This window comes from Diceros bicornis, chromosome 27, assembly GCF_020826845.1.
Source record: "Diceros bicornis minor isolate mBicDic1 chromosome 27, mDicBic1.mat.cur, whole genome shotgun sequence".
Taxonomy (NCBI): Eukaryota; Metazoa; Chordata; class Mammalia; order Perissodactyla; family Rhinocerotidae; genus Diceros; species Diceros bicornis.
Window position 1 is genome coordinate 24,596,073 of NC_080766.1, and position 14,739 is coordinate 24,610,811.

Here is a 14,739-nt window from a genome sequence, read left to right on the forward strand (position 1 = left end):
AAATGCTAAAAATGAGATTTTAACATTACTTATTTTCTATCATAGATATTTACTATAATAATGTCACTTTAAGAGAATGTTTTCTAATTTTCCTTCTTAGAAAAAAATCAGCTCTCCATAGTTCTTTCTTATTGATCTATGTAAGATTTATAAAGCAGCTACCCATCATGTCCGGCAGACCAGATAAGGGTTTAGAAATCTCTTATGCTGATATATTAAAGGCTAAAGGAGTAATGTCGATTCTTTGGGATTCTAATTAATACTGAGATTTTTTTTAACAAAAATAATGCAAGCCCATAACTAACAAGACTTGTGAACACCTCCGTCTTGAATTTTAGAAAAACATAGTATTTACATTCGGATAGCATAGTACAACAATTGTTCTTTTCTCAAGTGCATCATTTACCAAATATTAAGACACATTAAAAAATAAGAGTAGTAAATGAAGATTTAACAGTAAATATTACATTTAGGTGTGTGTGTGTGTGTGTGTGTGTGTGTATATAAAGTAGAAGAAATCTATAATATATTCTACTATATCTGTATGTCCATATATCTAGCTTAACAGGAAAATTAACAGGATATACTAAGTAAAACAGTTCTATAATATATTCTCTTATATCTATATACCTATGTATATCTAGATTAACAAAAAAATTAAAGTTATATTATGAAAAGTCACAGTTGTCATTTAATAGTTTAGAAATTTAGGCTGTTGATGATCAATCAGTTAAAAAGCTCAAAACTACCCAAAGCAAATAGATACGGTCTGGCGAGGAGACTTGGTGAAGAGGAATTTGGGAGTGAGTTTTTGCCTTGTACAGTGATATAAGTCTCTATGGGGATGTTGCTATCCACTTTGCCTCATGTCTATTGAAATGGCTTTCGTAGGCTCACCAAGAGCTTGAAGTATATACACCCCGTCATTTGGAGAAGACCATAAAATGATGCCTGACTTGTGCCTAAGACAACGATGCTTTGCTTTGGGTTGCTTTGGGTTGTTCTGCATACTCAGAGGATTTGGGACACAGTTAATGCGCCATGACGGGTAGAGACTCAACTCAGCCATTTTAAAACGAGTCCAAGAAAACCAGAAGGAAAGGTGAGGAGACTTCAACAATGAGAGTCTATGTGAAGAGGATCATGGCGATGCTAATGATGGGTGAAATGTTCATTGTTTACATCACAGGAATTGCGATGGGGGTGGGAGGACAACATAGGAATCTCTGAAGAGCATCTCAAAGAGTCTGTGAGAGAAAGTGTCAGCTTTGCACATCTGCCAGTGCGGAGAATATGAAGTAGCTTATACAATTGCCTCTCGTATACTGAGAAAGAATGTTGCTGCTCCCCTTTTCAATACTTTCTTTGCTTTTAACACTGCCTATGTACCAAAATACATTTTTTTTTTTTTTTACTCACTTTAAGTGACAAGTCCTCATCTTGATTTAGGAAATAGAAGTTTCCAGTCAAAATTACTGACTCATATTTCAATCACCATTCAAAAATAAGACTTCTTTCCCTCTAGATAGCCAGGCCACTGCTATCAAGGTAGCAGACAAAATTATCATTTATTTCTTCTCTCCATCTGCTAGTTGCAGTATGAGTCACCCTCTGGGCTGGGCGACAGCTAAGGGTAAATCCTAGTGGATTATACAGTTGAGCATCTTTAGCATCTGATAGTCCCCTAAACCAGGGGATGAGTGTGCAGAGCCTGAATTGGGGATTTGGGCAGAACACAAAAGTAACCACTACGCAAGTGCAAGTGCTTCTCAAACGGTAAGCTTCATCAGAATGCCCTCTAGGGCTTTTTACAACACAGATTGCTGGATTTCACCCCCAGAGGATGGAATTCAGTAAGGCTATGATGAGGCAGGTAAACTTGCAATTCTGTCTAATGGCATAACCTGGGTATTACATTAGAACTGATGCACTTCACAGCATCATAGATAAGGTAAATGATTTACCCAAATTTTCACAAGTAATAAGTTCTAGAGAAAAGAATCAAATCCAGCTTCCTCACCAATCCCTCACTCAGGGCTCTATACCTAATTACACGCCAATAATGTTACTTGTGGATTTACTTGATTATATATCCACTTTATTTATGAGAGCTTTTTATTATGGTGTTTTTTTGCAATTTTCATCAAAAACTAAATTTTGATAAAGTGTTCTGTCCACATAGAGCATAAAATTTCCTGGAGCAAACTATATAACTGTGTAAGCCCAGGGTAATTTTGTCATTAAATTTTATATCCTAATCAATCAATTTTTTAAAGAGAAAATTTAAATAGTCTTTTCCAGTCAACCTAATTAATTATATAATGGAATATCAGCTTTTGAAATTGTTTAATTATGATTCTTCCACTAGTGTTATACTTTTTAAAATAAATATGTATATATATTTGTATTAGACATATACTTGTATTAGACATATATCACGGCTTCAGTCTAGCATATAAGACTTCTTTGAGAATTGCTTTCCTTATGCAGAGTGGGAAACACACCCGTGTTTTTGCACCCTTAAGAGTGTGCACCAAGACGAAAGTATTCTTCAATTCAAGATTAGTCAGTTGAAAATACAGGGCTACAAAAATAAAATATGAGACGTTAGATCTAGAAATGAAGCATGCACCTTGCCAAATTACACTGAACAAAGTAATTTTACATCTTCTTTTGCTAATAAGTTTGACTTTATGATGAGAAAAATATAGAACTCTACAATTTGAATAGGAACATTGGTAAAATTCAGATATATTATGAAATGATGACCCCTCAGATCATAAGCAGTGATCATTAATTAACCCATAAAAAATGGCCTTGCTGGGTTTTTTAATTGTTTTAATTATTTTTCCAGTTTTTTTAGGAGTTATTTTATTAAACATAGTGTATAGAATATGAATTTGATAGCAAGTCATTAAAATTGTTTGGGTGTTTTATCAATAAACACGAAAAAAATGATACAGTACTAAAATCTGCATTAGTTTTCCAATACTGCAATAGCAAATTACCAGAAACTTAGTGGCTTAGACAACACAAATTTATTATTTACAATCCCAGAGGTCAAAGTCCAAAATGCATCTCACTAGGCTAAAATAAAGATACCAGCAGGCCCACGTTCCTTTTTGAAGACTCTAGGGGAGAATCCATTTCTTGGCATTTTCCAGCTTCTAGAAGTCTCCCATATTCCTTAGATCATGGCCCGTTTGTTTTGAAACTTCAAAGACATTAACAGTGGCTCAAGTTCTTCTCACATCAAATCACCCTTGCAGAGTCTCCTCTTCCGCTGCCTTCTTCAACTTTTAGGTCCCTCCTGATTACATTGGGCCCACCCACATGATCCAGAATAATCTCTCTATCTTCAGCCTGCTGGTTAGCAATCTTGATTCCATCTGAAATCTTAATTCTCCTTAACTGTGTTTTCACAAGTTTTGGAGATTAGGATTTGGTCATATTTGGGGGTGGAGGACATTTTTCTGCCCGCTATAAGGGACATTGCTGATTATTCAGATCCTAATGTGCCCTTCCTTAGCTGAGGACTTTTCATGAGCCTGATGAAGTGTCCTACAAGATAATTTTCTAAAATGCCTCAGAATATGTCTTGGAGGTTTTGACTACTCTGCTAACCTTCCATGTTTCCTGGTGTCAAGACTTGTGCTGGAACCACAGTAATTTCACTGTCTGTAACTAGCTGCTTAACTCCTTGGGACGGAAGCCAACTTCACATCACTATTGTGATAGACAGAATAATGGGCCCCCTAAAGATGTCCACATCCTAATCCACAGGAACCTGTTAAGTAATGTGGCAAAAGACCGTTGGAGATGTGATTAAGTTGAGAGTCTTGAGATGGTAAGATTTTCCTGGGTTATCTGTCAGTCCAATGTAATCACATAAGTCCTTATAAAAAGGAGGTGGGAGGATCAGAGTCAGAGAGGAGATGTGACAACGAAAGCAGAGACAAACATACATAGATAGATAGATAGATAGATAGATAGATAGATAGATAGATAGATAGATAGATGACAGAAAATAGATTAGATAGATAAACAGCTGATAGATGATAATGATAGATAATAGATGATAAAGATAGACCTCTGCGTGTTTGTGTATAAAGAGAGAGAGAGAAGCAGTTGGGGCTTTGAAGATGCTACGCTGCCTTTGAAGATGGAGTAAAGGGCCGTAAGCTGAGGAGTGCAGGTGGCCTCAAGATGCTGGCAAGGCAAGAAAATGGATTGTTCCCTAGAACTTCCAGAAGGAATACAGCCCTGCCAACCCACTTCAGATCTCTGACCTCCAGAATTGTAACATAATAATTTTGTGCTGTTTTAAGCCACTAAATTAGTAGTAATTTGTTATAGCAGCAATAGAAAAATAATATACCCACCCACCAAATTTTAGAGTTTCAGTGGATGGTAAACGATCAGAGTAGAGACGAAGCCTGGAGCTGACAGGGACACTGCCTGATACAGCCAACTCTAAAGGAGTTCTTTCCAGGCTTTCTAAATGTAAGTGTCCTTGGGTCTGTGTCCTGAGAAACAAAACCCCTAATTTTAGTATAAATTCCAGCACACTTTCATCCATCTTCCAATATAAATTTAAGAAATGTATCCTCAATATTCAGAGACTTCCAATGTTGCCAAAAACTTGTTTCAAAAGACACAGACATCAGCCAGAGTCACAGAAGCCTCGTTGGTTTTGAGTCCAAATGATCTAAGAGGTTATTTTCCTTAGCTTGTTCCTTTGGCAGTTCAGCTTCTGGGAATCAAGTGCATTCCATCGCTACAACATTTTCTAAAAAATCAGAGACATGTTGGCTTGGCTGAGGTACAAATTTCTCTTCCCCTTGGGAGGGAACTGCATCTTTAAAAAAATACCTTTCATCTTTTGCTTATGGTAGGTCAGCTCTTTTATTTTATGTACAACCTCCTTCCTCAGGTCACTTACATGCTAACCCCTTGACAAGCAGGTCCAAGGCTACGGTTGCATTTGGGAGTATATGGTCTCTCCTCTCCTAAAATAAGTTTTTCTGGGAGGTTAATTTTGTTTTGTTTTGCTTGAGACTATTGAGAGTTTGATACAGGCACCTAAAATGATCATTCTTATCTGCCTTTTCTAGGGATTCTCTTAGTATTAATAGGGGTTATAATATCATCCTCAGAATGTAACTGGCTGCATTCCTAAACTCTTACCTTCCTTGTGGCTGGACATCCAGTGTTTGAAAATATTCTAAAGTTAACTTTCAAGAGTGGCCTCTTCACCATCCACTGGAATTCAGCAAATGAACAGTGCTGTGAAATTCCACTCTCATCTCTGCAAACCATTTCCAACAGTGCCATAACCATCTGTCAAAATAAACTGACTACAATTCCAAGAGTCTTAATTGGTCCATTATGCAGACCCTACCCGGCCTGAAATCTTAGCAAACCCAGATGCACTCCCTACATTAAATGGGTGCAAATCAGAGTTTATAAACTGTGAGATGTGAGATGTAAGGCTTTTTTTTTTTCCTGTAAGTCAATTTAATCTTGGCTCTAAAGCAAACATGGCTCCAAGCTCATTGAGTTTGAGAATTCAAACTCAATCATTCTAGTGGCTGTCTCCGCCCAGACTGAGTTTGGTTAATAAACCAAAATATTATATGGACGCATTTACTTCATTGAATTGAGTCCTTCATCCTTGTAAAAGTTGAGTTTTCATATTAAAGTAAAATTGTTTCACAAACTGTTAATATCTGAAGCCTGTAATAGTTCTAAACATCCCTTATTAAAACTTTCGTCTTTATTTTGTTGTGTTTTGTTGAAAACAAGACAACAGTCCGAAAATGGAGTAGCTTGTGCTAAACAACCAAGTCACTTAACCAAAATTTACCTTAATTACAGTTTTGGCTCTCCTAGAAATGGACTCTTACACCAGCCAATCAGAAATCAATTGATCAGCACCAGTAGGTCATCTGCCTGACAGACCCCTGCCAACCTCTGAAAAAATGTGACTTTGCCTTAACCAATTCACTTTTTTGGCAGTATAACTTCCTTTTTCCCACTCCCTTCTGCCTAGAAAAGTCTTTCATTTTGTACAGCTCCTTGGAGCTCCTTTTTATCTGCTAGCTTGGATGCTTCCAGATTCATGAATTGTTGAAAAAGGCAACAAGATCTTTAAAATTTACTGATTTGAATTTTGTTTTTTAACAATTTGTTCCAGGTGAGGAAAGGTCTTACATATAAACAGCGTATTTTTTTGTACATTTAGGCACTTAAGATTTTATTTGAAGTTACCTGTTTTTGATGACAAGATTAATTGCATACACATAAAATTAGGCTCAACTATTACTATTTTGCACGTCTACTGCATCAACAAAATCTTCTTTCGCTCCCTATAGGGATAAAATGAACTGAAATTTAACCACTACAGCATGCAATGCTACCCTATGTTCATCTCTATCCTCCACTAGGAAATGTCTCCAAGGTTTCTGCATCTCTGTCTCTATTGGTGATACTTATGCACGTGTTTTAGGCTGATGAACCAAATTAAAAATCACATTGAATTTAAAGTATGTAAAAGCCAGCAATCCTCACTCTGCCTTTTCTCTCACTCTTACTTCTATCCACTAAAATAAGTTTTTGCTTCAGGTTCTGCTGTCTGGGAATTCAGTCTATGATAGAGGGATGAATTTCCCAAGTTGTTGCATTTTAGAAAAAGATTTACCAGCCCATGATATGTAATATCAATACCAGAATTTCATTAGCTTATTAGTCCCCACTTTGAAAATTCCATGGCCTCAAAGCACTTCTATCCCTTTCCTCCACCTAAAAAAAGTCCACTGGTATCACTGAGTGTCACTAGGAGCTGTTTCAGGATGTGTCTACCCTGCTGCTCACCCAGTGTCAGGGGCATTGTGCTTTTCTATTTCTGCTGTGTTGCAGGGTGATTGACACTCTGTTAATGTGTCAGATGCTGCTGCGCTGGTCCATCCATATATGGAAAAACATTATATTCCAAAAATGGCTTCTCTAATTTCTTCCTCTACCCACTATTTTAGAGGGTTCTATGTGAGACAATATTAGGTTTACTCAATAGAAACTCCCAATAATATGGCTTTAACAAGATTAAAGTGTATTTCTGTCTTAAGTTTATGAAAGAAATCTAGTACAAGATCGTAAAAGCAGCTTGGAAAAGTCATCTACAGCCAGGACCCTTCTCTCTCAATGCTCTACTATCCTCATCCACAGGAATGTCTTCTATCTCATAGTCTAAGAAGGCTGCTTGAGTTCCAGCCATCAGAGACTGTTCCAACCAGCAGAAGAAGGATGATGAAAGGTGTAACAGTTTTAATTCTATGGTAAATATTCACTTGCCTTCAATTCTCTCTGTGACCCTGGTCTTGGACTCTGTGTCTTTTCTGGGAAGTCCATTGTCTAAATTTCGGGACCTGGTCTGAGAAGAGAAGAGCAGGATCAGGACACTCACACTAGAACCTGTCTCATGTTTCCCCTCTCCTTCTTTCTTTTACTAGAATTGTATTTCCCCATACCTGATCTGCTGCAGGAAAGGAAGGGGAGGAGGAGGGTGGCAGGAGAGAAACGTGTGAAAAAAATAAATAAAAAATTAATCTCAGCAAATATTCCTTAGGACAATCATTTTATTTTACACTGAAATCACAGGTTTTGGAAAAGTCAAGATATCGATATAGTAGTTTTATGGCTCTGGTGTGTGTCACCGACACATTTAGTCTCAGGGTGTTCAGGACGTTTAGGCAAAGGTGTCCGGCTTTCTCAAGATGGGGTTAATTGACACTTTAGATGAAACACATTGATTTATTTCCTACCACATACATTTCCTCATTGGGGTGGTGCTGAGTTAATATAACCAAAGTTGGGCCAAGCTTATAGGCTTTCTAAAATCTCCAGATAAAAACTCATTGAGCTCTAAAGGTAAAAGCACATGTAATTTATTGGTACTTAACCAGGGGTGCCTTTATTTTTTTATTGTTCATGTGCGTGCCTGAGCTCCACCTCCCAGAAATTTCTTTTCGGTGGCACAGTGGCAGAGCTTAAGCATTTTCAATTTTGAGAAACTCAAAAGGAAATTCTAAGCCACCTGAGTTAACAACAGAGCAGAACTTCTGAGCCTTTGTCCCTCACCAGAGCTATCAAGTGAACCTGACCCCACAGGAGAGCAGAGATCTTTGTGGGGTAAATACCCTTATGGTCTGAGACAGAAGGGCAGAATTCCTGGCAGTTCAGTCATTGAAAAATGTATTTGGTTAAGAAAGCTCATGCTGGAGCTTGACTTCTGTGCACTCACTTTGCAACTATTTCTGCAGTGCCCGACTTGCACATAAAGAAATTCTCCTTTTCCATAGAAACGTGTGAATTAACAAAACAAACAGGCAGAACGGAAATGGACTCTTAGATACAGAAAACAAACTGGTGGTCTCCAGAGGTGAGGGGGCTTGAGGGGTGGTCAAAATAGGTGAAAGGGATTAAGAGGTACAAACTTCCAGGTATAGAATAAACAAAATAAGTCGTTGGGATGTAATGTACAGCATAGGGAATATAGTCAATAATATTGTAATACCTTTGTATAGTGACATTTGGTAACTAGATACCATGGTCATCATTTAGTAATGCATATAAATATCAAATCACTGTGAAGTACACCTGAAACTAATAGGATATTGTTTGTCAATTACACTTCAATTAAAAAAAAGATAGGAGGATGTCCTAAATGATCTTCTAGTAAAGACCTTACGATAACCTGATTTTGTAGAGTTAGTTATAATAAATTGTTCCATGATATCAAGGTTTTTAGAGTTCTCCTGTTGCCTTTGTTGGGAAAAATAAAGCCTCTCTCAATATATATGCACACATACAATAATGTCCAAGCAAACATTAATTGCAGATGATCACCCTCTAAATACCTTCTTAGTGCTCACGTTAAGATAAAGAAGTTGGGAAGATACCGAACAATGATCTTTCACATTTCTAGCCTAAAAGAGGAGAATCTGTGTATGCAAATATGCACTCACTGTATTGTGGTTACCAGGGGCAATGGGGGTGGGGGGCGGGCACAAGGGGTGAAGGGAGACATATATATGGTGATGGACAAGCAAAAATGTACAACCCAAAATTTCACAACGTTAAAAACTATTAAAACATCAATAAAAAAATAAATATGGAAGAGAAGAAAGATACGAGAGACTTAGGTTTTGATATTTCCCAGGTCTATCAGTTGCTAGTCCTTTTCCCCATTACAGTCTCAGTGTCTGTATTAGGTAAATATTGCATTGTGAATCCATGATTTACCGGTCTCCTAACAGAAAATATAACTTCCAAGTCTTTCTTCACTCAAATATTAAAATTTCAATTAGTGTTGAAATTTCCTAAGTGCAAAGACAACAGAATCAAATGCCACCCTTTGAAGGGGATTGTGTGTGTGTGTAAATAAAATATGTTTCATATTGAGTTATCTTGGAAAGATAAAGAATCTTTTGGAAGCCAAGGAAAAACAAAACAAGATATAACACAAACACTGATAAAGATAAAACATATATATATATATACATATATATATATAAGTTTCAGATAGAATATTTGAAAAAATTAGTTATTCACATTAGGTAATTTCTTAAGTCTATTCCTACTCTAAAGAACTATTATTCTGTATGACATAGGGCCATAACGATTAAAAATTGTGTCTCCTGTTACTGATATGTGCTCTGCCTGGAGACTTTGAAATGGTTTTGAACCATCTACATAACACTGAGAAGGAAAACTTAAAGACGAACTTTCATTCCCCTCAGAAGATCCACCCGGAATCTGATCAGACACGCTTAGAGGGTCAACCACAGCTTACTACAAATATCTGACTTTATATCCCTCTTGGGGTAGGAAATGAGACAGGCAGATTTGAATGTCATCAGTTTAGAGAAATTAGTCGAATTGGGAAGCTGCTTAAATCACTAATGGAAGGAGGGGGAAAAGAAAATGAAAATCTCAAAGACAGGACTTTAGGACTTGTCTACATTTTGGAGTGGGGAAGAGGAACAAGAGGTAACAGCAGAGGCAGAAGGAGACATCAGAAAGAAGGAAAAGACGACACAGAAGAAGAAAATCAAGAATGAAAGACAGTCAATATGGTTAGGAACTATAATGAGCATTTAGCAAGTTGAAGGCTAGCACATGTGTTTGATTACTTTGATTTTCTTTTGAATGATTTATTACATACTGCTAGGGACTGAATGCTTCCAAAGAGCACAATTGAGGATAGAAAAACAAGGAAAATGGGAGGCAATGGTCAGAAAAGGCAAATTCCAGGGATTCTAATGTTGTTATTTCCATTTCTATTACAAAATGTCCCTGGGCTAATGTTATTTCCAAACTATATTACTACTAGTTAAGACGACATAAATTTTCAAGTAAAAATAGTGGAACAAGTTTTTTTCCATTTGATTTTAAGAATGCATTGCACTCTTTCAATTTGCTAAACTATTTGAGGAACTCATTTTCTGCTCTCCAAAAAAAATTTCCAAAAATAATGCATGAATCAAATTAGGGTGGGATAAGCATTGAGATCACTATAAAACACTTTCCTCATTGAAGTCGCTTCATACATGACAGATGTTTTGACAACCACACTTATTATCTCTCTGTGTGTTCCTCTCAGTCCTTCCCCTTGCTAACATCTCCTGACAGGCGGTGATCAGTGTTGGCAAACAGCTCCTCCGGTGCTGAGCATCTAGTCAGCAAGCCTCCTGAAGTCTACAGACAAAACAAAAATCCTCTGTTGCCTAGCCGAATAATTAATTAAACGTTGGTAAGTCTGTTCTGCTGTTCTTACTGAAATTGAAAGGATAGTATCCTAACCTGTAATAACATTATACCACTCTAGCCCTTTTTCCTATGCAGAATGAAATAAAATATTTATGTTTACTTAAAACATAGGACTATATTGAAAACATTTGTTTATAACATGGTGGAAGTTTGCACTATTTTAATAGAGGAAAAGAATTTCAAAGTTATATTATTTTTTATTGTTACCTGTTAATGAGTGAATATGATTTCCAAGTCGATCGCTTTGATTTTAATATGTATGCAACTTGCCTATTATAATAGAATACAGTGTGTGTGTTTTTCAGTATTGGTGTGAGAGGAGTAAAATAATATGAAAATTTATTTTTAAAAAATCACTTCAGGGGCCAGCCTGGTGGCATAGCAGTTAAGTTTGCATGCTCCACTTCGCAGCCTGGGATTCGCAGGTTCAGATCCCAGGCATGGACAGAAGCGCCACTTGTCAAGCCATGCTGTAGTGGTGTCCCGTAAAAAGTAGAGGAAGATTAGTGGTGTCCCGTAAAAAGTAGAGGAAGATGGGCACAGATGTTAGCCCAGGGCCAATCTTCCTCAGCAAAAAGAGGAGAATTGGCAACGGATGTTAGTTTGAGACTAATCTCCCTCACAAAAAACAAACAAAAAAAATCACTTCATTCATATGTGACCTTTGTTATATATTATTTTATGGATAATATAGGTAGTTTACAAATGACACTAAATATCATTTCAAATAAATAAATGTTAGAAAATATCATTAAAATTAAAATAACTATGTATAAATATTCCACAAAACATATGCAGGGTCTTTAAAAAGACAATTAGATTTTAATTATAGACAAAAGATAAATTATAAGTAAATGGGGAGATATAAAATGTCCCTTGAGGGAACCAGTAAATATTTCAAATATATTGGTTCTCTACAAATTGATATATAAATATAATAAACTCACAATGGAGCCACACAATTATTTTTACCAAAACTAAGGAAATTACTATAAATATTATTTAAAAAGTTATTGAGTGACACATCATAAGAAGCTTTGGTGGGGGTGGAGTTTACATTTCCAGAGAATAAATTCTTTATAAAGCTAGAAGAATTTAAAAATGTTGGCATTTGTGCCATGGTAGATAGGTAGAAATACAAACAAAAAATTCAGAATAGATATTCATTTCTAATTTATTACATTATACTTGCAACGTCTATTATTCATGAAATCCCGCCAATACAACTCCTGTACTTTTTGCAAATTGAACAGAAATGTATTATTTATGTATGGTTCAAAAAGGGACGATGGACAAAAAGTTTGTGAATAACATGCTGGCAGTTTTTTCCTATTTTAATAAAAATGGCATTAAAATTTGTAGTGATGTTTGAAATATTTAATAAACGGTGTTGAGATAATTGTGTTGTACTCCAAAATCAATTTCAGATGGAATTTATAATAATTAAAAATCATATAGTATAATTAAATAAAAATTATGTATAATTAAATAAAAAGTCATAAAAAAATGATTCCAGAACAAAGAGGGATGGAAGGCGGGGATCAATTCAGTTTCGGTTTTTACCGGAAAGTGTGTGTTTGTGTCTTTCCTGATATCAGGAGCTGCTGAATCTGTAATTACGTTGATGACCCTAGTGGCATCTCTTGAACGTTGCCAATACACAGGTGTGTTGCACAACCAGCCTCAGCCACAGCTACAGCTTCTATGTGTATAAAGGTAGAACCAAATAGAAAGGAGAAAAATATCTCCCCCGGTATAACAAGGAGATATACAGAGAGGAGAGAAAAAGGGGTGAAGTGGGTAAGAAAGCCCACAATTCTGGTTCCCGTCCAACCTCTACAGCTGCTTCCATCCTGCACGCTGTCATCTGGCCATATTAACGCCTGATTAGAGGATTCCCACAGGATGCGCACACGGTGGAGTCCAAAGGGAATTCACAAACCCTACTCTGGATCAATAAACTTGTTCTAGATGGGCCTGTCCTTATTAACAGAAGATGGATTAAATATCCTTACTCTCACAAAATCAATCAGGAACCTTTGAAATATTTTCAATAAGAGGAAAATGTCATTACAATAGAAAAAGAATAATTTAGAAAAATATTCACCTTCGGCAGAATTCAGTGGTTATATAACTTCAATAATAATTCAAAACATTATTTCTAGTAACTAAAAATGAGAAAAAAGATAATAAGACATTGAAATTGACATTATGAGATTATATATTAATGAGGAACAGTATATTATGGTGTTAAAACTATGGAAAATTGTTTCAGTTAAGTCTGTACAAACTTGCAGAAAGGAGAAGTGAAAGACAAAAAATGAAAATGAAGATAGAGAAGATGATAGATACAGAGAACAGGTAGTATAAAGGTGAGTGTTCTTTCTGAAAAAGATCCCAGAATAAAATGAACAAAAGGAAAAAACAAAGACAAAAAAAAATAATTTATGAGTCACGGAGGAGACATCAGAAGATCTAAATTTGTATATCAAAAGGATTATTGCAAACCATGCTAAGTTAATAGAAAGAAATGAAAACTAGATATGTGCAGACAAAAATTCTTGCATTTCAAAGATAGAGGAAAAATCTTCAAAAAATAAATAGACATATTATGGATTACTTATAGCGATTCTTTGTACTTATTATACCTCCACTGAGTCCACTATTTTCTGTCTAGTCCTTTCTCCTTTTCGTTATTTCCTTCGCGTCCAGCTTACCTACATTCTAAGTACCAAATGTCCCCACCTCCCCACCACTGCCAGAGTCTTGTTAGAAGTTACCAAACCTCTCATCTGGAGAGCTGCAAAACATCACAGGTGCGACAGCCAAATCTTTTCATGCCCCCTGTATAACCTTATGACTACATTCTACATTTAAAACACAGAGAAATGACCTAGTATACAACCAGTCAATGACTCTCCATGGTCATTAGGATCAAATTCAACATCCTTACCAGTGCCCGGCCTCCCAGCACTCTCCATCTCTTTGGCTGGGAACTGCCATAATGTCCTGTTCTATCTTATTGTGTTGTCATATTCTTTCTCGCTCCAGGGCTTTGCATATTCTGATCCCTCTACTTAGAAGTTTTCCCTACCCCATTCTTCACACATACCAGGTCAATTTCCCATGAAATCCCTCCCAAACAATAAATACCGATTTCTTCTACATAGCCTATCATAGTTGTAACTACTTTTCAAATGTTTTCCTTTCTTAAGCTATTACAAACCCACTGCCTAGTTCACAATACGCGCGATGTTCAAAGAATGATTTGTATTTGTGTTGTGTCTATCTCTGTGTGTATGTGGTTGTATGCTTGTGTGTGTGTGTGTGTGTGTGTGTGTGAGAAAGGCAGAGACAGAGACAGAGAGACAGAGAACTATCAACCTACGATTTTATTTGTGATTATCTCTGGGTGGTGGTATTAGTGATAATTTTTTTAACCTCCTCTAAACTTTTCTGTGTGTTCCTTATTTTCCCTAATACACATGTATCACATTTTATTGAAAAAAAAAATTACTAAAAGCTTTGGGAAGAAAAGCCTCAAATAGTTTGACCTTCTCTATTTCTTGTGGTCATGTATTGTTTTCTATTGCTGCTATAGCAAATTATCAAAATTTAGTGGCTTAAAAAAACAAATTTGCTGTTATACAGTTCTGTAGGTCAGAATTATGAGATGTGTCTCACCGGGGCTAAAACCAAGGTGTCAGCAACTTGCTTTCCTTTCTGTGAGCTGTAGGATATGATCTGTTTCCTTGCTCATTTGGATTTTTTGGGAGAATTCAATTCCTGCAATTACGGGACTGAGATCTTCATTTTCTTGCTGACTGTAAACACATTCCTAGACTCATAGCTACCTTCCTTCATCTTCACAACCAACAATGGCAGATCATGTCCTTTCACAGTGCATCTTCC